Genomic DNA, 23,232 nt, shown 5'->3' on the forward strand with positions numbered 1-23,232 from the left:
AATAGAGTGTTTTATGGTTTATAGGATTGGAAATTCTCTCCTGATCATTTCTATATCTCATTCGCAAAAATCGGAGCGGTAACGAAGCGGCAAATTTAGTTTGAAGTTGCGTGAAAAAACTGACAAATTTCGAAAAATTGAATTGGGCTTGGGCCCAATCTCGCACGCACGTGCGTCTCCTTCTTCAAACAACAGTCGTGTTTCATTCTCCAAACCGCCATTAACAAATAACAAAGCTTCAAAACCTAACCTAAAATAAATAAAAAAAAGAAACCTAATTACACCCACGCCAATTAGTTAAATCCACCCCAAACCTTCTCCAACCTACACCCACCACCATCCCCACCAATTTAAACCACCAAAAACCACTGAAAATTCAAAAATTGTGAACTGCCGTGCCCACCCACGTGCCACCACCAGTGTTTTGTTAGTGAGGGAGTCTCAAACTCCATCCCCACATTCAAGTTAAACCCCCACATCGTCCCAAATCTTAAAATGGCTCAAAGACGTCGGATTTTGCCGGAGCACGCGTTTACTGCCGACCACTTCACACCGTTTTACAGTGACGAAATGGTTAGGAGAGATTGGAGTGGTTTGTGGTACTCGACAGAGGATTTTTACCATGAAGATTTGGTCCGACAGTTTTATAGGACGAGGGAGTTAGATGGAAATAGGATGTTTGTTAAGGTGGCTGGGCGAAGGAGAGAAGTATCTATTGGGTTGTTAGCTGAGATTTTAGGCATTCCGCCTAGACGCCATCTCGATGCCACACTACAGGATTCTCAATTTACTGGGGTCGAGTCTTTGATGAACGCGACTATTACGGAAGGGAACTACAATGCGAGCTCGCATTGTGTTCGCCAGTCGTCTCTCAGAACTAACTAGCTGGCTGTAGCTCAGTGGATTGGTAGGAATGTCATGGGGAAGGAGAAAGTCAGTGACATCGGGCTGAACTGCCTTCACATTCTATGGATACTCCAAGAGCGAGTATACGAAGTTCTGTATTTTGGAGTTTTTGGGTAACATGATTAGGGGAGTTGGGAAGAGTATTGCACCTCTCCCTGTTCTGATAACCAAGATCATGATGACCTTGAGAGCGACTCCGACTTCTGATAGGATTTGCCTGAAGGAGCACCAAAATCCTCATATTTATACGGAGTGTATCCAGAGAGTTTGGAGGTTGCCTGAAGAGAGGGTAGTCGAGGAGGATGACTCGGAGGACACGACATGTTTTGATGAAGATGCCTTGGAGAGGTGTAGATCGGATGCAGAACGCATGGATGTGATTCATCGTGGCATGCGTTCTCTCAATACTATTTGTGAAGACCTCCGAACTCAGCAGACTACCATACATCATAATTTTAAGACTCGTGCCCAGCGCGAGGATGAGCGGTGGGAACAGACGAGGGCAGAGATGGAAGCTCAGTGCAAGTTTTGAGACAATATGCTTGCACGCTTTCCACCCCAGGGGGTGCTTCTTCTGAGGAGCAGTCTGTGAGGCACGAGCGTCATCGCCGCAGGACTGATGGCTCTAGCCCATCAGGAGCTCAGGAGACATCACCTTCCCATGTCCCTTCCACTACCAGCAGCGAGTGGTTTAGGAATATTATGAGTTGATGTTGCTTTGTATTTTAGATAGGATGTTAATTTATGAATTCCGTATTTAATTTTGAGTTTGGTTGTTAAATGTTGTTTGAATTTCCGTTTTAATATAATCCATTTTTTTAAAAAAATTGTGCTTGTTTTTATCATTAATCCCACCTTCCCGAATTATTTGGGGGTGGTATTATGTATTCTAGCATAATTTTTGATATGATCCTCCGGTTTAGAATTTGTGTTGCAGTGAGGGTTGAGAATATTGCCGATATGGGCATCACTATGAATAGATATTGTGATAGGATGAAATCTCGATGAATTAGGCAGTATCTATCCAAAATTCAACCTAAAAGGTATTAGGTTTGTTTTGGAATAGAGAATATGGGTTGTTTCTGTTTTCAGATTTGGAAATTTTTTATTTCCGGCAAATTGCCTTCAAACTTTTGGTAATTTCCCGATTCGTTTTAGCAACTTAAAACCTATAAAAACTTCATTCATTCTACACTCACAACCCACACTACACCTCACTTTCATCTCTCACCTTTCACTCCTACGATTCCCATCCTTTTATCAATTTTAGCACTATCAGCACCTCGAGGCTGGAGCGCGCCTGTGCCCCAGAGGAGCACTAACTGCGCCCACACCACTGGAATTCCAGCTTTCATCCTGAGCGCGACTCGCGCCCATCCCAGGCACAAAGTGAGCGCGACCTGCGCCCAAGTGCCTGGAACTTAAAAATCACCAAAGGCGCACCCCGCGCCCAGAACCCTGTAGGCAAAAAACTCCAATTTTTTGTGGGTTACTCCAGGATCCTTCGCAGCTATTCCAGCAAGTTTATTGGGGATGACATTCCCTCGTATCATACCAGAACAGTCTTTTGAAGACTTATTCCAAAGTGACACCAATGGTGCGTGGTTTCGCGAAGTGATCATTCGAGCAAGATGGGAGCCACTATTAGTAAGTCCTGATGAACTTTATTCTCCCGCACTTACATCTTATTTTTATGATAATTGTAAGTTCTTTGATAGACCAGATGGAGAACAAGTGTTCTCCATCACCATCGGGGATGAACCAATGGAAATTTCCAGGTTCTTGATAACCTTTGTGCTTGGACTTGCTATGCTGGCCGAAAAACAAGACTCATGGGCCTATTTGGTAGATAATATGTACATGTATAACTATGATGATTTGCATGAGCATTACGGGGCAGGAATCTTTAGGATAGAGGACCAAGGGGATTATAACATCGCCCTTGGTAGCCTGTCTATGAGCGTGGGCACTGTTATGTTTTGGATTATGCTAAACATTAGAGGGGAATGGCGTTATTCTTCTATGAATGACGAAACTTGTGATATTTTCCTTGCTTTAGCCGGGGGACATACACTCTATGATATTCCCCAGACCTTAATGTCTAGTTTAGTCCGAGCCCATGCCAAAAGGCATGAGTACCAAAAAGTATGTTTAATCTTATTAGTATGTTTAATTTTATTAGTACTAATACTTTTAATATTAGTATGTTTAATCTTATTTTGCAGATGCTCTAGAATTTCACGCGTTTCAATGGTTGATAAGCACCAAAAAGTGTATTATGAAACCCCATTGAGACATATAAATTTGGTTAATTATGTGTTTAATAATCATGAAATAAATATGTTTTCATACTTTTGCAGGTATTCGCAGTAAACATGGAAATATTATTTAAACCTGCGATAAAGCACGGGAACGACGTATATATGAATTCTTCCAAATCCGCACAGAAGCATCAAACTTCTAAAGCTCCTACCTCTTGAACCAGGACTCTAAATGCGACAAGTGAGCTGCTCAGACAATCAAGGCGATGAACTCTACGCATAGGCGGAAAGTTGTAAAATTGCCCAAAGACCGGACCACCACTGGACTACAAATGGACCCACTATATGGGCCCGCAAGATTGGATGAGTCATCAATCATGGAGCATGTCAAGACAAAAATGACAAATTATTGGTGCAAAGTTGACACCTTGTATGTAATTAATTAGATTAGGTGTTAATAGTGAAAAAAAAGGCAAGGTGTCACTTTGTTTTAATGTGGTGGATAAAAACGAAGTAAATATGGTTTGATATTTCACGTGGGAGGAAATGAGATTTCTCTCAAATGGAGAAGAAAACAAAACAAGGGGGGGACACTCCATTTACTCCCTTGACTTCTTTTCCTTACCTTGTATTATTTTAGTTCCTTAGTCTTAGATTTTTTTAGTTTTTATTTTGGTAAGAAATAGCTTGTAATAGGTTTAATGGAGGAAACCTTGTGTTCCTCTTGAAAAAATTCTCACTTCTTCATGTAAGTGAGTATATAAATAAATAGTTTTCTTCTTTTTCTTCTCTCTCTCTCTCTCTCTCTCTCTCTCTCTCTCTCTCTCTCTTTGTTACATTCTACACTTGTAATCCTTTATCCCAAGGATCATGAGCTAACTTCCTTTTTGGGGAGTTAATAAAACTCATGTGAGGGAAAATCTTTATTGTTTGGTTTAGTTTAGGAACAACAACTAGACCTACATCCTATCCCAAAATGATAGTTGGTGTAGTGTCTAGTTAGGGATCAAAGTGATGAGCTTAGAGATAAGTCATTGCTTTGGTTCCACATGCTAGCATGTATGAGCTTAGGGATGAGTCATATATGTTAGGGATCAAGTTTTCTTTTATTAGGACTTGTCTATGAGTTCTAAGAAGATAATAATGAACTTATTAAAATCAAATAACAAAGGTTATCTTCACATGAGGAGGATTAACTCTCCACCTTTGTTTTTAGTAAAATTTTATTGTGTCTTAGTTGCATGATTTTTGTAACTTAATGTTTTTAATTTTTGTGTAGTAAAGAAGCCAAAAATTTAGTATTAATATAATCATATTTAAACTTACTCACTAGTTCCCTAAAGAGTAAAACAACCAAGTTGTAGTTTGTCCTAAGCTTTAGGTTGGTTCGAATCCTTACTCTAACTATATGAACACGAAGATCGTGAGTAAGGAAAAACTTTGAATTCACACTTTCGCCAAAGAAGAGAAGCAATTCTCTAACATACCAAAAATGATATTTGCTAACATAGCAAAACCATTTTAATCCTCCACCTTGGAGGATTTCAGTTCATGATCCTTGGATTGATTTCAAGTTACAAGATAGATAAGTAAATAAGAGATAGAAAGAAAGAAAGGAATGTAAAACAACCTGATTGCCTAAGAAAGAAAGAAGTTTTATAAAGAACTAGCAAGTTGTTTCCACCATTAAAATGTTACAAGCTTTTTTACTTAAAACCAAAACTAAAAGTAAAATAGTCAAGGGAGTAAAAGTAGTGAGTCCCCCCTTCTTGTTTTCTTTCTCTATATGAGAGAAATCTCCTTCCATCCCACGTGAAACACCATTCACAATTAATTCCTTCTTACCCACACAATCAAAACAAGTGACACCTTGCTTTGTTTTGATTATTAGCACCTAATCTCATTAATTACATGCAAGGTGTCACTTTTGCACCAATTATTTGCACATTTGTCTTGACTTGCATAATGACTCATCAACTCTTGCAGCCCCGCATGGCCTGGTGAGTCCATATGCAGTGTCCAGTGGCAGTCTGGTCTTTTAGCATTTTTACAACTTCCCACCTATGCGTAGAGTTTGTCGCACTGATCGTCTGAGCAGCTCACTTGTCGCATTCGGAGTCCTGGTTAAAAAGATATGACCTTCGGCAGTTTGATGTTTCTGTGCACGTAATCCCATTTCTGACTAGATTCTGTACTGTTTGAGTCTTTGGGCTTTAGTCCGGATTTGTTGGGCTTCACATGGGCTTGATCGGAAAGCTTATGTACACTCCCTATTCCATGCTTAAATGCTGGCTTTATCATCATTTTTACGTTAGTTGCTCCAACCTGCAAAAAGCACGAAGATGTGATTATTTCATGATTATTAAGCACAAAATTGACCGAATTGTTACGTCTCTACGGGGTTTTATCATACAGTTTTGGGTGCTTATCAACACCCACGACAGTTAATGCCATAACACTGCAAAATCAAACAACCACAAACCATTGAAACATCACAAACTAGAAAGATCGGAAAAATCATGAACATACGCATTCAAAATTAATTAACCTACAATCATAAGAAGCAGATTAAAAAAAAATTAAAAAAAAAAAAAAAAAAAAAAATCCTCAACTCAAACAATAAAAAGCAGCATATTCACACAACAAAACCTTAGAATAAAAAATGTGGTATGCACAATTGTTTGTGCATACTCAAAAACTTAGATCCATGAAGAAATTTAAATATATTAAAGTAACTGCAAATGAGAAACATATGTTTAGATCAAACAAAAAACGACACTAAAACAAGCTTCTAATCGTATTCAGCCTAATTCAAGAAGGTATGCACAGTCGTCAGTGCATACTTTCACATTCTTGATCTCAAACATACAAATGTATTAAAAGAAAAACTCAATATTCTAAAGAATATAAGCTAAATTAATAAGATAGTTAACAAAAAACAATAAACAAACATTTCAATTCAACAAACAAAAAAAATGAATCAAAACAAAAATCAAATAGAAGAAAATGAAGCGTAGATTATGAGTTTGAAGAATAAAATTCAGAAAAGCCTTCAAATCGAATGAAATGCTTTGAAGAATCTCTAGATTCAACTTCAATCTGCAATCCAAATCGATCGATCTTGTGTTTCCTTTTCATTTTGCTTCTCTTGATGGTTTCTTCTGTTTCTAATTCAAAAAGAAAGCAAAGAAGGGTATATATGGAACAAATGGAAAAATAAAAGGTCAAGTCAACATGGATTTGTCCTTTTTAATAATTGAAAATGAAAATCAGGTTTTATTAATGCTTAAAACGTATAACGTGTCCTAATCCATGTTTTATAAATCCGGCTAGTTTTAGTAGTGTTTAAAACTGGAATTAGGGCCTTTGGCCCAATTTCTTGATTGAAAAAAAAAAATCTAGCACTTCTAATTAAAACAGAAATTCTTCTCCAATTAAAAATGGAAATCGCACTTCTAATTAAAACGGGATCCATTCCCCAATTAAAAAACGAGTTTTTAAAACTTAATTAAAACAATTTGTTGAGAAATTAAAATGGGGTTTTAAAGGGTTAATTAGACTATACCCCCTATTTTATATGCATGTTAGACTAAACCCCCTATTGTATGATTCCTTAGACATAAACCCCCATTATGTTTTCTCCCCGTCACACCAAACTCAGTACTTTACTTAATACCCTAACTGTCCTTGTTGTGTTTAGTGTAAGCTACGACACAAAAATTGTTTTTAGAAAAAAAAAAAAAAAACACAAAAAAAAACCAAATCACCAATCCTCCACTCCACCTCCTTCCACCAGCACTAACTTGGTGCTACCACAGCCACCACCAATCCTCCACCATCTCCACCTATCCAAAACCCAATCCACCATCTCCACCATTTTAAAAACCCTTCTTCCCAATCACTGGCAGCTCACCGCGACCACCAGTCCCTCACCTCACCATCACCACAACCAGCAAACCAAAATCAAGTTTTACAATAATCCCAATCCGACGGTGCAGCAACACACGCTGCTTTCCCACCACACACCACCTACTCACCACCACTTCTTCATCTACCAAATTAAAACCCGACCCTTTCCTACTCCCCACCATCCGTCGTCACCACCATCTCCGACCCTTTCCTGCTCCCCACCATCCACCATCACCACCATCATTACTAAAAAAAAAAACAGCAAAACGAAGCTTGTCATAGCACTGTTACTCACCACCGTCAGCATCATTGTTGTAGCACTGTCACTCACTCACTCACCACCGTCAGCAACAGTGCAACAGTGCACTCACTGGTTTTTGATTTTAGTATTTTTGTTTACAGGAACAGTGTCGTATACTGTTTCTTTTCTTGTCTATTTTTGCAACCGAAGACTTCATAACCAATTCCCCGCCAGTAAGCTGAACTGTTGACAACATTTGGTTTTCGATTTGTTTGTTGGACTGGTTTTGGGATTTGTCTGTATTGGGTTTTGTGTGTCGTTGTTCGACGGGTTTTGGGGTATGAGATATGTATAGTTTGGGATTTGTTTGGTTTGGGATTTGTTGACCTGATTGCGGATTTGGCCATGAGAGGGAAGAAAGGTCTCGCCTCTCAAGTTATTTCTTCGGGTCTGCAGGCCCACCCCTAAGAAACGTGTCCATTGTCCTTTCCAGGATCGTCATGGATGCACAATGGAGTGAACGGTAATGGGTTTACTGTTCCCTACATTTTCACACATTTCGATAAACAATATTTGGATCGCCAGTTGAATATTGATATGGTATGAGATGAAATTAAGGATGATCGTGAACTGTATTTGTCACTAGAGAACTCCTTAAGGTCATTAGACAAATGGATTTGTGCCATTTGTCTTTGAATCCATGCACTTGGGATACCGTGTCGTCATCCAGATGATACCATAGAATCGCCTGCTTTGATGGAGAGTGGAGAATCCACATGTGTTATTGTGGGCATACTGCAGCCGCCCTCTAAGCCCAACACTATGGATCTTACACTCACGACACACAGGGGTGACGGTGATACCCCTAATCAGCTTGGTGAGACGTTACTTGATAGTGCATTCCGCATACCTTTTCGTACTGTGAAAAGTATACCACGTGCTTGTCGTTTGGCTTTTTCTGGTGCAATGAAATCTGCTCTCTGAGATATTACGGCTGATCTTGGTTCAGTTATGCCCTGGGTTCGTCTCCTTCTTCTGCCGCACTATACTCTGCCAGGTTTTCAACCACAGAATCGTCAGGAACGTCATTTTGGTACTAGAAAAAACCTTCAGCAGAAACATATTCTCCATGCTTTGACGACATTGAATGAGCCTGGTGGGATGTTTCATCTCTTAGAGTCTGTAATAGAGCCTCCTTCAATCCAGCCACTCCAGAGATTTGTCCACATTCAGAATGTGCGTCGATGCTTGCAGAAAGTTGCTGATGGACATTTTGCTGCAGCGGTAAAAGTGTTAACTTCATCAGGAGTTGCCTCCAATACTGCGGAGATCATATGTGCATTAGAGGAGAAGCACCCGATGTGACAACTCCCTGTAAGACCAATTGTTCTTTTTGTTGAGCCCCCTTTAATGGTAGAAAGAGACGCCCTATTGTCATGTATTAGGTCATTTCCGAAAGGTACTTCTTGTGGCCGTGATGGTCTTGAGCTTAGCACTTGTTGGATGCCATGAGTGGTCCGCAGCAGCTATATCGTCTGATTTGCTAGATGCATTGACCCCTGTGGTGAATCTTTGGTTACAAGTACGATGTCCACAGCCGTTAACGGAGTTCATTGCGAGTGCTCCGCTTACTCCACTTCTTAAGCCGGATAATAGTATTTGTCCTATAGCTGTGGGCATGGTTTGGCGTCATCTGGTCTCCAAGATTGCAATGAAAGGAGTTTCCAAAGACGTGGTAGGGTACTTACAGGATTTTCAATATGGGGTTGGTGTTTCTAGTGGAGCAGAAACAATTTTGCACGTTGTCAACTGTATAGTGTATGCTAACAGGGACAATACCTCTCTTTTGATGCTTCTTGTAGATTTTTAGAATGCCTTTAACATGGTTGATCGGACTACCATGTTAAGAGAGGTTCGTATTCGGTGCCCAGCTATTGCCCCTTGGGTCAAGTACTTGTATTGTCAACCTGCAAGGTTATATTTGGGAGATGGCTACATATGGTCTGCTACTGGGGTCCAGCAAGGCGACCCGTTTGGGTCCCCTTCTCTTTGCACTAGTGTTGCATCCTCTGATTCTACGAATCCAGTCCAATTGTCAGTTATTGCTACAGGCTTCGTACCTAGATGATGGGACTCTGATTGGAGATACAGAACAGGTGGCGACAGCTTTGGGTATGATTAAAAAAGAAAGACATTCTCATGGGCTGGTTCTTAATGTGGCTAAAACTGAGGTATTTTGGCCATCACTGGATCCACGTCGCTCCACTCTGACGGTGGTCTATGCCCTGTTTGCAAGAAGAGTAGACTGTATGCTTTCGGGGACCATGCAACACATTGTCGACACTTTCCAGGTTTCAAATATCGACATGATCATGTAAGAGACATTTTATGTGATGCATTTTGGAGGGCTAGGGTACAAGTGAAGAAGGAAGCTCCCGTCAATTTTCTCACTGATCCGAATGAGGGAAGATCGACACTCCAGCCTGTGGATGTATTGATCTATAGTTGGTCTGAGGGGAGGCATGCGTGTGTTGATGTAACTGGAGCCTCTCCGTTGGTAGGGATTGAGAATGGAGTCTTTGAGGTGGGTGACGTGATAATCGTAAAAAGATAGTTTTACTAATGAATAAAGCGATGAAACTCTAAACACAAGTAAAACTACAAACTTCACTTATACTAGACTTATCAAAGATATTTGTTTTCTACTCTCGAATCTATTGAAGTAGAGTTGGAATAGAAGATTCGTTCCACTCCAAGTTCTTTAGCATTCAAGTTTCCTACGACTATCAATCCTACTAAAGTCAATCAGACGAATTATACTACGATATAAATTTAACTAACAAGATATGAATAACTCAACTATGAAATGCTACGTAATACTAAAGTTTGAATCTAGAATAAGAATTAGGGGAGAATTGAATCCACCTTGAATCCAACTTAAGAAACTAGCATAGATTGTTGTAATCCAATTCTTACGTTCTCACGGTAAGAATTGGTCGTTCTAATCCCTAATTATACATGACATTTCTACCAATTCATAACTAGCATGTGAGGAAGTCCACCCATTCTCATGGCGAATCAACTTCCTTCTAGAGTGGAATAGACTCTTACAACGATTCTACGCTACACAATCAAGTTTTCATCAAGGCTTCACCAAACCCCTCTAATGGAGGTTTAGCCTTGATTCATCAAACTATCATTTCCAATTGAATTAAAAATAGACATCATATAAAGATTCTAACTTTACTAAATTGAACTAAACAATAATTGAAATATAAATTAACAACTAAGAATTTATTGAATAACAAGAATTGGAATTAGATCTAAATAATATTTAATAACAAAATCGAATTTAACAAGAACTAACTATTTTATTTATCTAATCAATGATAAACAATGATTCAAATACTTAATCTAAAACAAGAAATGAAACTAAAACATGAAATGGAAACTAATTAATTAACTAATTCAAAACTCAAAAACTATATCTAGAACTAAGGTTTAATGACTACTCTAATGGCTACCTTTTAACCTAACTAATTGATACTTAAGAGCTAAGTCTTGTGTGTGGAAATGGAGGAGACCAGATCCACATTTTCGTGCATGGGCTGAGGGTCCATGTTTTGGGCCGGAAAATCGAGCCCAAAGCCCAATTTCTTTAGTCCACAGGGCCTTTTTCAGCTGGCTTCGACTTCAATAGGTTTTTCATCTACTTTTTCTCCTCTGATTGGGTCAAGGTTTAGACCATTGGAAAGATCTTTCCGAGACGGTCGTTTTGACATAAGGTGCGCCCAATTCTGAGGCCTGAGTTCAGAGATACGATCTTCGGAAGTTTTGCGGACTTTTGTGTGCTGTTTTTGCCCGTCTTGGCCTTTAATCCCAGAATTTCTTAGCAACCAACCCTTTGCTCCTTTATATCACCAAAGTGGCACATTTCTACACATAATTGAGTTCTATGTCTGAAATACATAAAATCACGTAATTAGCATTAACTCTTATTTATTACTCGCATAATTGGTCTAAAAGCATTATTATTAAGGGGTTAAAACTACAGTTTTGGGCTCTTATCAAACCACCCCCAAACAGCATTTTGCTTGTCCTCAAGCAAATATGAGAAATTAGCATAAGTGACCAAAAATGGAGTTCTAACTAATCTCGTTTCACCGAGTGCGATTGCATTGACCATATGTAACAAGGCCTTAAACCACTAGGAATTCCCTAGTGGACGAGTTATAGCCTCGTGAGAGTTTTCCAGTGAAGGTACTCACAAACTTCATCTATACTACAACGACTTAGAAATAAAACTATTGTTTCCTTATCTATGTCTCAATTATCTATACATCTCACTAGCAATGAATACAGAATAATCAAGTCGAAACCTAAGCTAATATATGCATAATAATCAATCATCTACGAATAAACATATATACAATGAGTAATACTATGAGATGAACTAAAGGTGTCCGTTTTGAAAACTTCGGAATAAGCGTCCTTAAGTAGGTCCTCACATAAATGTCAAGACAAAAACCACTCTGATTTTTCCGCTCAAGTTTCGCTACTCCAGTGTGCAGTAGGCACACTTTACCTTACAATCTCAATGACACACAAGGAAGTCGGAGTCGATCAAACACATCTGCCACTTACTATCACACTAACCTATTCCTAATTGAGCTAGAAGTCTTTATTAGGTGTTGCGGGGATTAGGAGATGGTTTAAGAAAGAAGAAAATGGATATTCAAAGAGGACAAGTCTGAGATAATAGAGTCTTCATATTATGTAACTAGAGAACCCTATTCTTTACTTTCGCTTCTACACTTTGTTTCCATCCTTAGCCATATTTTGTTTTCTTTGGCTTTTGACTCCTTGATTCTATTTTTGGAGTTCTAACTCTTTATTTCTTTTTATTTTATTTTTATTTTTTTATTTGGATGGAAACTTACTTTTCTCTTCTGAAGCGACTAACAAATTCTTGATTTCAAAGGTTCTTCTCTTTTCTATTCTTCATCTCTATTCTCAGACTTATTCAAAGAATTGGGTAGGTTGATTTTTTATTTTGTTTTGTTTTGTAACAGGGTAAAGGATTTGTGGTTTATGAAAGGCTAAAGAAAGGCTCAGAGGGGTGATTAGCGGAAAATAATTCATAGGTTGGAATTTCTAGCTATATCGATCCAAAGAGGGCCTAAATTCTCGCTTAGGATATGGTATAGTAATCAAGCAAGTGGACGTGTGATTTCCCTATCCGGATTTTATTTCTCCCTTGCGTCATTTCTCAAATGTTCACTCATATAAGGCTTTAGGCTATATTCTCACAGGATTTGTAGAATAAGTACTCTAGCCTAGATTTCAGAACTTACTGCCAACAATCATAGATACTCATGTAACATATTTATAGATAGATGCAAGAATTATTACCTACATATTAGCCTAAGTTTCTAAAAACTATTCTAAAGCAAAAGCTACGTGAGACTTCTAGATTATTGAGAGCATAGAGAAAGAAACAATACCAATATTCCTAAGTGTATAACATACTTTTTATTTATATTTATTTATTTTTTTAAATTTTTGAATTTTTTTAACTAGAAAACAAGTGCATATTATATATATCTATATCATAATAGATGCCTTAATTACACGTGTTTCTATGCCCCAAACAAAATGCATGCTTTGTCCTCAAAGTATTTAAATAACAAGGGTAGAGAAATACCATTGATATTTGCCTTTTGCTATGTTAGAGAATTGCTTCTCTTCTTTGGCTTAAAGTCTTGAATTCAAAGTTTTTCCTTACTCACGATCTTCGTGTTCATATAGTTGGAGTAAGGATTCTAACCAACCTAAAGCTTAGGACAAACTACAACTTGGTTGTTTTACTCTTTAGGGAACTAGTGAGTAAGTTTAAATATGGTTATATTAATACTAAGTTTTTGGTTTCTTTACTACACAAAAATTAAAAACATTAAGTTACAAAAATCATGCAACTAAGATACAATAAAATTTTACTAAAAACAAAGGTGGAGAGTTAATCCTCCTAATGTGAAGATAACCTTTGTTATTTGATTTTAATAAGTTCATTATTATCTTCTTAGAACTCATAGACAAGTCCTAATAAAAGAAAACTTGATCCCTAACATATATGACTCATCTCTAAGCTCATACATGCTAGCATGTGGAACCAAAGCAATGACTTATCTCTAAGCTCATCACTTTGATTCCTAACTAGACACTACACCAACTATCATTTTGGGATAGGATGTAGGTCTAGTTGTTGTTCCTAAACAACTTACTAACAAACAACAAAGATTTTCCCTCACATGAGTTTTATTAACTCCCCAAAAAGGAAGTTAGCTCATGATCCTTGGGATAAAAGATTACAAGTGTAGAATGTAACAAAAAGAGAGAGAGAGAGAGAGAGAGAGAGAGAGAGAGAGAGAGAGAGAGAGAGAGAGAGAGAGAGAGAGAGAGAGAGAGAGAAGAAGAAGAAGAAGAAGAAGAAGAAGAAGAAAAAGAAGAAAACTATTTATTTATATACTCACTTACATGAAGAAGTGAGAATTTTTTCAAGAGGAACACAAGGTTTCCTCCATTAAAACTATTACAAGCTATTTCTTACCAAAATAAAAACTAAAAAAATCTAAGACTAAGGAACTAAAATAATACAAGGTAAGGAAAAGAAGTCAAGGGAGTAAATAGAGTGTCCCCCCTTGTTTTGTTTTCTTCTCCATTTGAGAGAAATCTCATTTCCTCCCACGTGAAACATCAAACCACATTTACTTCATTTTTATCTACCACATTAAAACAAAGTGACACCTTGCCTTTTTTTTTTTCACTATTAACACCTAATCTAATTAATTACATGCAAGGTGTCAACTTTGCACCAATAATTTGTCATTTTTGTCTTGACATGCTCCATGATTGATGACTTATCCAATCTTGCAGGCCCGCATAGTGGGTCCATGTGCAGTCCAGTGGCGGTCTGGTCTTTGGGCAATTTTACAACTTCCCGCCTATACGTAGAGTTCATCGCCCTGATTGTCTGAGCAGCTCACTTGTCGGATTCGGAGTCCTAGTTCAAGAGGTAGGAGCTTCGGAAGTTTGATGCTTCTGTGCGGATTTGGAAGAATTCATATATACGTCGTTCCCCGTGCTTTATCGCAGGTTTAATCAATATTTCCATGTTTACTGCGAATACCTGCAAAAGTATGAAAACATATTTATTTCATGATTATTAAACACATAATTAACCAAATTTATATGTCTCAATGGGGTTTCATAATACACTTTTGGGTGCTTATCACACTACCCCCAAACAGCACTTTGCTTGTCCTCAAGCAAAGAAGAGACATTAAAATAGATAAGTGGCCAAAAATGTGTAGTCCTAACTAATTCTCATTTCGCAGAGTGCGGTTTCATTGAGCATATGCAACAAGGCCTTAAACCACTAGGAATTCCCTAGTGGACGAGTTATAGCCTCGTGAGAGTTTTCTAGAGAAGATACTCACAAACTTCATTTATACTACAACGACTCAGTGATAAAAACTTCGTTTTCTAAATTAATCTCAGATATTAATACATCTCCTTAGCAGGGAACGAGGATTGATTTCTTTGAAACTCAAGTTAATATGCATCTAATAATTAAAACATCTATATATGATAATGCATACAGTGAACTTGCATTGAAATGTACTAGCAGGGCCGTTTCTGGATCCTTTGGAGAACGTACCTAAATGAGTTCTCACAGGTATGTGTTGAAACACAATTCCACTCAAACTTTTACCACTCAGGTTTTGTTAACTCCAGTGTGCAGTGGGCACACATTTCCTCACATCTCAATGACTGTCAGAGGAGCCGATGTCGATCAATCACGTCTACTACTTATTATCACACCACCCTACTCCTAATTGAGCTAGAGGTCTTTATTAGGTATTGTGGGGCTTAGGTGATAGTGTACAAGAAAATGGAAATGGATAATCAAAATTTATGAGTATGAGAGAATAGGGTCTTGAAGATATTTATACTAGAGAATTCCTTGTTTTCTTTCCTTCTTCTAACTGAGTTTTCTAACCTTGTTCTTAAGCCTCTGGATACTGATGATTTTTTTTTTTTTTTATTATTTTTTTTTAATTTTTTATTTATTGCTTAAGAACATGATTCTATTTTTCTTTCCTAAAGCAAGTAACTGACTTTTATTTGGGACAAGTCTTTCTTTTTATTTTTCCACATTTCATCCTATTTCTCATACTCCTCACTTAGGTAGGTTCTTTTATTTGGTTTAATAGATGGGTAAGAAATTTTTGGTGAAAGTGAAAGATTTGATGAAAGGTTGAGTGGAGTGACTAGCGGTAAAATTTGTAACCGGTAAGAATTTTTAGCTATGTCGATCCAAAGAAGGCCTAAATTCTCGCCTAGGGTTCAGGTGGTGATCAAGTAAGTAGTCGCGTGATTTTCTCTAATCGGAAAAACTACTCCTTTGTATCATCACACACAAATCACCCATGTCATGGCTTTTGATTAGATTCTCACAGGATTTATAGTTTAAGTAACTAACCGTTGGTTCCAGAAACTTACTGCTATGACAATCAATGATACTCAGTGCATGAATGTTCATGAAAAGATGTATAAACTATTGCATACGTATTATCTTAAGTTTCTTAAAACAAATCCTAATTCGGATACTAATGTGAGATTTCTAGACAATTTTCATCATTGAAAAGGAAACAAGACTTTGTCACTAAGTACAATTATTAACAAGAAAATAAAAACTATATACAGGTTACAATATGCCTAATTTTTGTTACAGGTTTAAAAATACCCCCAAACAGAATGATGCTTAGTCCTTGAAGTATCAATAAATAAAGAGAGAAATTACCTGAGAACCGTGAGCAAAAATTAGGGCTAGATTGCTGGAACAGAAAGGTTGGAGAACATAATATATTATTCAGAAATAAACAATAAAATGTTCAATAGCACACGAAACATAGCACACGTAATAATGAAAGACAATAGCACACAAAACATAATTTTTAGCTAGATATATGTACAATGACAAGCTCAAATTTACCATTTAGCGGGATGTGTAGGTCTGGCGACCTCAATAAGGAAATGCATTTCCTTAGCATCACACCAATAGATAATAGTCTGCCAAATTTCTGCCCATTTTTTGTCTCCGGATTTCCTCAAATGTTTCTTCATATTTTTATCCTTCGGGTAACAACAAACATGCCTCAGGTATCGAGCGGGACGCTTCTATTGCCTAAACCTTAATGAACGAATGATTCTGTTTGTTGGGCATATAGAATCTACCTTGACTCAGTCATGAAAAGTAGCTGCAAACTGTGCGAAATATGTCTTCATGATTCGGCAAGCGGTTACAGGTAAAAGAATATACTGATCCTAAAAAGTGCGAGCTCGTTTCAGGTTGGAGATAACACAACCTAAGATGTTAAATAATGTATGACCTTGAGCCAGTGCACTTAATACTACGCAAGCAGCCTCATTGGTAGTAGAAAAATGCCAATCTCCCATGATGTTCAGGAGTACAAACAACATCGCAGTCCCCATGTTCATGGTCATGCTTGCTAAGGGAATGGTGATGTCGCGCCATGGCACATGGCCAGCTCCTTCTCGTTTAATCTTAAGACCATCACGGTAAGTTTCGTGGAACACTTGCCACTGAAAAGAACGGTAAGAATTATGATAGATGTAATGCCATGATGCGGCCGGTTCGTGATATGTAAGATCCAAAGTTAGGGCAAGCTGTTGTTCAGAAAAAATATGATGTGTGTCACCAACTAGGATTGTGAACCCGTCTAAGTAGAAGCCATGTGCATGATTGAATGCTGGCGTGTCCTCCATATTAGCATAAAGTATGCGGCCAAACTCGGAGAATAAGTTTGGTCAGGTTGAAGAACTATGGAAGACCACCCAATGTTAGTGGTGTAGTCACGGAAGAGATGACCATAAGTATTGGAATCCATCATAGACTAAAAGGATTGCTCAGGAATGAGTTTTGGAGGTGTCATGTTTGATGAAGATGCAATGTTTGATGAAGATGCCATGGTGGATGAAGTAAAGAAATGGGCAATGAAAAAGGCAACTGGATGGATAAATGAGTATGTAAGAAAATAAACCCTCCTGTAATGACATTGAAAATCACATGTTAAAATTAGTTAGTCACAACGTAAATGATTCTAGCAAGCATTTCTTAGAAAAGATGACACAAAGATAAGAACAAAATTAATAATACGATGAAAAACGTAATAATATATACGATTATTTATTTATTCACTTAGTATTATTATTCCATTTTTATTCAATAAGAAAATCATGGATTATTATGATGCTACCGAGACGATATCGCGGCACCACGTGTTTAGTTCTTCAATTTGTTTATCCGAGAAATGCATCCGAATGTCCCCTTAGTCGGGCAGAGAGTGTAGTTTGATTCTCCATTAGAGAGCGTGATTTTTCAAGGACTGAGAATGATTTTCCAAGATTTCCTCCTGTTCAACATCATGCATTGCTTGACGTTCTTGGAATTCCTTAAGAGTTGTAATGATGATATTCTGACGAGTGTATAGTTCCCGCATGCCGTGATGAAGAAATTGAATGCCTTCCATGGGAATAAAAATGTTTATCATGGCATTTTCATCAAAGAAATGGTCAGGGTTTGAGCTTGGGTCGTTCTGTTAATCTGTCAGAGTATCATGAGTCCAAAAACCAATGGAGTAGTCTGTTTGGAGTACATTAATATGTGCTCTTTGAAGTAGTGTTTATGGAGAAATTACTGGATAGCCCCAACGCATCATAATTTGCGTGACTAAAGTAGGTAGAGGTAGAGGTACTGACTTTCTTGTTTTCCTGGTGATCACGCGTTCCAGAGGTGTTGGATTAGACAAAAATCATCCCTTTGAGTCTGCAAAACCCAAAGTAGGTGAAGTTGAGACTTTGTGACTTCTAATTGGTGAGATGTACCTATCACATTGTGTCCCAACCAGTGGAGCACAACTCATTGATTCTGTTTCAAAGAGCGTTGAAGAACAATGTGATGTCTATTTCCCACTTCGCCATGAGATACAGTAGCTCTTAGTAAAGTTTTGACGGAATCAGATGATGACTTTGGAGAAAGGAACTCCTGGGAATTCATTGGGATCTGAAGTATGTCGGAGATAATTTCCCTAGTCAATTCCAATCGTCGTCCATAAGCATTAAAGTAGAATTTTCCATTCTCAGGTCCTATAAATTGGTAGAACATCAAAACCAATTCTCGGGAATAACCAACTGTTGAATGATATAGAAGAGGCGTCCATCCCCGATGTACAATTTCAGTGTCAAAATAAGGAGAAAACCGACCATCTTCAAAAACTTTTAGGTAGTCTTTCTCAGACATTATTTTTCTTGGTTGATCCATTTGGTACTATTATGGAGGGAAGGATAGTGAAAATTGTTTGAAATGAGAATGGCTGAAAAGAAGAGATTTATAGCCAATCTATGAGTCTGTACCAATCTGGATTCCAAGTGTAGTTAATGACCCATGTGATTATGAATAGCAACAATGGGGATCCATAGTAAGTCTTGTCGTGTCAGATTTCCAAAAACAATTAATGAGATGTTTCAATGTTAGAAAATACGGAGGAAAGTTTCACAGGGTAGTTAGACTTACACGTAATTTCAGAAATGATGATCAGAGACCTCAGTAATAGCATATGGATAGAATAATCAAGCTGCATGTGTGACAAGTGTTATGCGTACCTTGTAGCGTGCGTGATATTCTCTGAACACCATGAGTATCGATTTAATTATTTTGGTGAGTTTTAGATGGTGTTTTCTTTGTTATGGTTTGTTTTATTATTATTATTTTTTTTTTTTTTTTTTTTTTGTTTTAGAGGAAAAGATAAGTAATATACACAAATATTTAATACGAAACTTCTCCATTTAATACGTAACCCGTACAAATGTGTGAGAATTATTTAACACACCATACTAATATACAAAACGACAGGCGGAAAGAGAGATGTCGGTTACATAGATCTAGATGTTCTGGATCATGTTATGCATGAGTGACAGCAGAACAATGATAAACACTGTTATCACGAATACTGTGATAGCCCATTCGCGTTGCTCCTTTTCCCATCGCTCGATTGGATTCATTATGTTCAAGAAAATGAGAATTTGTGAAGAGGAATTTGTGAAGAGTGAGAGAAGTGGATGAGTGAAAGTGGAAAAGGAGAGTTGTATTTATAATTAGAATTCTGACCATTTGGATCAGTCCGTTAGGTTCTGACCGTTGGGCATTGAGAGTAGGCCCAATGCATCAAGGAACAAACTAATATATTAAGAAGTACAATAATTGCATAACATAAATAATTTCTCATTCAAACCATCTGGAGATACAAAATTATGAGAAATCAAACGATATATAATTTTTTATCACTTGAAAAATAAAAATGCAATGCATAAGGGAAATAAATGACATAGTCATTTCTAAGCCAATGAAAATAAACAACTACTAGGAATCCTTAGGGTTAGCAGAGGATGAACCAGGGTTTCTAGTTCATCGGCTCACTCTGACGAACTCCGGCCGAAATGACCGGTCCGAATGTGGCCCAAAGATCTTGAGTTGATCTTGGAGTTGCTGCTGATTTGCCATCATCATTCTCTAGAAACGGCCTTGGCGATTGCGCATTTCTTGCTGGAAGTCATTTTGGGAAGTAAGCATCTCTTCCTGACGAAGAAACATCCTGCGCATGCTGGTATTCATGTGTCTTAAAACTTCCATGGGAGTGCTGATTCGGCGCATGATATCCTCATTAAAACAGTTGGGTGGTGAAGGAGGAGGTACGTTATCACGCTCAATATCATCTCTAGCTACTGGGTCCCAGTGGTCCAGAACACAAGTCTCGAAAATTCCAAAATTCTCGAAAGACCTTGTTGGAATCAAAGGAGTAGCAGACTGGAATCCTAAGTTAAGCATAAGCTGAGTAACAAGTACAACAAGAGGAGCTGACTTGGTTGACGCAGACGTAAGAACATGGCCCAAGAAATGGACCATACAGAAGGTATCCTTTTTCTCCTAGAGGATCCACAACAAGTGTAAGAATGTCTTGTTCAAGTCAGACGTTTTTGAAGTTCCAATGACGTTGTAAGCCAGCCACTGAGTAACGGCTAGTTGGTTACGTCTGAGCGAGTGCTGGTACACGCAGTTCGAGGTAGCATTGTATTCGCCCTTGAGAAGCGTGTCAAACATCAACTCCATTGTATTCGGATACTCCGAAATCAGTAGAGTCGCACTATCGGAGTTGATTGGAATATTTGTCGTTGTCGATATCAATTCCAACGTGAGTTCACGTTCCAACCCATCCGCCGTAATCCAAAATTCATCACCCCGGAAACCTCCATTGTTGTAAAACTTCAACACTAAATCTTCGGAATAATGAGCTGGAATTCGATGCAAGAGATATTCCCATTCTCTACTAGCAATTTCCTCATCGAAAAATGGATGAAACATCCCAGAATTATAGAGATTTTCAAAATTTCTCTCAACTGTGATTCTCCTTCGTGCCGCCATAGAGAGGTCTAGATGATTTTCTAAGGGTGGAAATTGCTAGGAGTGATGGAGGAGATGGTGCTAGAGGAAGGGGGTTCGAATTGGTGGAGTTGTACCCGCGTGCGCGAGGGAGTTTTATGGGGGACCAAGATCCGGATTTGTGGGGGGAAGAAATGTGAGGGTTGGACGCGTGTGATGCCCCGCGTGTGGGTTTTTGTGACGGGTTCGTGATTTTAGGTCAGGTCCAATTTTTGGCCCAAGCCCATATGATTTCCATAAATTCCCCTTATGTCCCGAAATGTCTCGAAATTTCAAACGTGGAATTTCGATTCGTTTTAACTCCAAATTGAACGGATGAGATATCAAAACGATCGACATTAAAAATGCCATCCACTAGAATATGACAAAATCACATTCAAACCTTTTTATTTTTTATTTTATTTTATTTTATTTTTATTTTATTTTTTTTTTTTTTTAAGTTTTTATTTATTTACAAATTTTATATACAAATGTACAAGTCTAGAGGAACTTGTCAACAACACCGGCAGTCCAAAAAAAAAACAAAACATCACAACAGCTTAAATCAGGCAACTTTCATGTCGGCTCTGGGGCGAACCCAATCCAGCCAGACTGTGGCTTAACCTTTATGTTTTGGGGGCCTAGAGTTCAGGACGATACCATCCCTGACCAATGTACAATGGTCTAATAATAATATTACCTTTAGTACATATGGTATATCTTCAAACTGCCCCGAAATCAGTCACATAGAAAACCGATCGGGGTTGGCCTGGGTGGAATCCATTGCCCGTGTGAACGAGGGACCATCCAATGTTGCATATCACAACTCTCTTTGTGCACAACACTTAGTGCAAAGGTGAAAATAAAAGGCACGAGTATAAACAAGTTGAGTCTTTTAACGTCAGATCCTCAAGACGAATGTGAGTCTTTTAACGTCAGATCCTCAAGACGAATCCCAACCTGTGGGAGCAACGGGATGACGACGAAGTTTATCCTGCTGAGCTGGTGTCAGACAATAATATACCTTATACCAGCTCATATTGGATAGTAGATCAAGACCTGGACAGAAAGGTGTTTGACAATTCATACACCACCCCATCCTTTTTGCCCGTCGCTTTCGAGCAAAAGTACTACGACCATTACCTATTCGAGATGGGTGAGATTTACACCAAATGATGAGCTGAAGTTCACGAGGAAGAGAATAGAAAAGGGAAGAGAAGGAAGGAGTTGAAATTTTTGGTACCCATTGTTTACCAGAAGGCACGTTTGCTCGATTAACAGAAGACATTTATACTCGGTTACGAAGTAGAGTTTTTTGTGGACTAAGGTTCCGCTTTGCAACCACACACTAACACTCTAGGGATTTTTTAGAAAATAAAATAGAAGAGGGCCCGGCTACCCTAATGGCATACTTTCCCTATTTATATCACATGGAAAGAAGTACACCAGTGAATCTATTAGTCTGTGTAGACTGGATCTTTGAGAAGAGTCTCTTCGACATCTGGAGAGCGCAACTCATGATAATGTTTTACGCGTTTGCCATTTACTTGAAATTCGCTTTCATCATTTTCGTTTTTCAAAGATATAGCCCCATAAGGGGTGACAGCAGAGACAATGAAAGGACCAGACCATCGAGTTTTTAATTTACCTGAAAAAATGTGTAATCTTTAGTTGTACAACAAAATTTTTTGACCAACTTTGAAATCTTTTCTCAATATGTGCTTGTCATGCACTCTTTTCATGTTGGCTTTATAAGATTTCGAGAGATCATATGCATCATTCGAATTTCCTCGAGCTCATTTAACTGCAATTTTCTCTTTGCGCCTGCCGCATTAGTATTATAATTGAGGTTTTTGATGGCCCATAAAGCATGATGCTCAAGTTCAACCGGCAGGTGACAAGGTTTTCCAAAAATGAGGCGATAAGGAGACATCCCTATAGGTGTCTTAAAAGCTGTTCTGTATGCCCACAAGGCATCAGATAATCGTAGAGACCAGTCTTTTCTAGATGGATTAACAGTTTTTTCCAAAATGGATTTGATCTCTCTATTAGAGACTTCTACTTGGCCACTGGTTTGAGGATGATACGGAGTTGTCACTTTGTGCGTGACTCCATATTTCTTTACTAATGATTCAAAAATTTTATTACAGAAATGTTTTCCCCCATCACTAATAATAGCTTTTGGAACGCCAAATCGAGGGAAAATATTTTCTTTTATGAAAAAAATGACAGTTTTATGATCATTAGCACGACATGCCAATGCCTCAATCCATTTTGACACGTAGTCAACTGCTACCAGTATGTAAAGGAAACCATGAGAATTTGGAAAGGGACCCATAAAGTCGATGCCCCATACA

The sequence above is a fragment of the Coptis chinensis genome, chromosome 8 (assembly GCF_015680905.1).
Source record: "Coptis chinensis isolate HL-2020 chromosome 8, ASM1568090v1, whole genome shotgun sequence".
Taxonomy (NCBI): Eukaryota; Viridiplantae; Streptophyta; class Magnoliopsida; order Ranunculales; family Ranunculaceae; genus Coptis; species Coptis chinensis.